Source organism: Eulemur rufifrons, chromosome 28 (genome assembly GCF_041146395.1).
Source record: "Eulemur rufifrons isolate Redbay chromosome 28, OSU_ERuf_1, whole genome shotgun sequence".
In the NCBI taxonomy this organism is placed as follows: domain Eukaryota; kingdom Metazoa; phylum Chordata; class Mammalia; order Primates; family Lemuridae; genus Eulemur; species Eulemur rufifrons.
In genome coordinates, this window is record NC_091010.1 from 47,333,733 (window position 1) to 47,335,646 (window position 1,914).

Consider the following 1,914-nt stretch of genomic DNA (forward strand, 5'->3'; position numbering starts at 1 on the left):
CTGTCATGTGTAAGTTTTTATAATAAGTATATATTCGTTTTGTAAAAAACAATAAAAGTATTAAATTTTTCCTTTTGTGGAAGAAATTCTGAGGGGGTAGGACAATGTCACAAGGAACTTGTTTTAACTTAGCTCTCCCTTTTCACACACAAACTGCCCAAATCTGCTCTACCTCCTGAGTTTTTCCATCCCAGAGGAATTCCCTAGTCAAGTAAATGGCAACAACTCTGCCTTCTGTGGACAGGGAAGAAGTCAAGATTGAAATTCCTTACCTTCCTAGGACTTGACTCTTGGTCTGAGGTTGACTCTGCTGCTCTCTTTCTGAGTGAAGAGAGAGAGAGAGAAGGAGCCTGTACTTAGGCTTTTCAGGTTTACCATATTAGACTTTGAAGTTTCCATTCCATACCAATATCCAGGATAATGAACCAATAAATCGCTCACATTACCCGCTTTGACATTTCTTTGCCTTAATCCCAGGCATCTGGTGGAGCCCAGATTCTATAGATTATTGCTTCCGGAGCATTCTGTTTTTAAAATTTTATAATTTGGAAATTTTTTTTTTTTATGAAGGTAGAGAGAACAGCATATATAATGAACCCTCCCATAACTCAGCTACAGTTGTTTGTGTAGGGGGGTCAAAACTGACTCAGCCATCTCACAACAAGGTTTGGAATCCCAAATAATACCTGATCTGGAAGATTCCACGTGGACAACAAAGTTACACAGTCAAAATATTGAGGTCAAGATCCCTAAATCATCTGACCCAAATAATCTAGATAATGAATTTATTTAATAATTCCTTATTTTCCAGTTCGGTTTGCCAGTGTAGATCTGGCCAGAGAGGGTTCAGAAGCAAGAGGAACAAGGATAAAGGAAGAGAATAATAGCCTCTGGGGAGCCCTTAAGAAAGGTGATATGAATGCTGAAACAGAAGATGTGGCCAGATGGAAGTAAGTTTGGAGTCCTTGAGGAGCATTTGCACTGTGACGGAGGCAAACCTTCCTCCCTAGGGGAACAGATGGGACGCAACTCAGAGGTGTGAGCAAGGGCTTGAGTGTCCTCACGGCCCTACTGTGTGAGTTGAAGAGGGTAAGGATTTTGAGGTCACTTTGAATCTCATCCCCTCTTTGAAACTCACATTCCTCCTTCAGAAAACCTCCCCTAAATAAGCCTGCATGATTGTAGTCAGTTTTTAGCAATTTAATGCTTTATTGAAACTACATTCTTTTATTATCACCTTACTAAGTTATAAATGTCTTTAGGGCAGAAATCATGTTTTTGTTTTTAAACATTTCCACAATGCCTAGTGTATGGCTGGCAATGCAATAGGTGTTTGATAAGTAATCGTGTGATGCAAAAGTTCCTGAAGTTTCCTGATCTTCTTTCTAACTTAGAGAGAGAATACACAAGACGGTTGAGTTGTGTCCCCACATGCTCAAATCAGAGGGCCTGAGGTTCACCCGTACATAGTCTATTTTTTTTCTGAAGAAAGCTATTCTGAATGCAAATTCAGTCTCAAAGCGCTACAAAGGACAACTGGGAAAGCACAGACCCTTCTAAATCCCTTTTGGGGACTAGGCTGTGTGTGTGTGTGTGTGTGTGTGTGTGTCAGTGTGCGTGGGTGGGGGAAGGTTGTGGTGTGGTGGGAGGGGACAGGCAAGAGGGAGGAAAGAGAGACTCCACGCAGTGATTATGTAGAAGGGATTTGCTATGTCTCTTCCCCCCACCCCCCTTCTTTCTTTGTCCTCTTTCTCCTGGTCCCCTTCTTCTGCATTTGTCTGGGAGGATCCTGGAGTGTTCTTTTGATCGACTCAATCTTTTTCTGGCACTTGAGTTCTGATTGGCTGAAGGACTTAGAGAGGAAAAAAAAACTTTAATTAAGTAGATAATCTCTTCTTTGGACGTTTGGCAGCT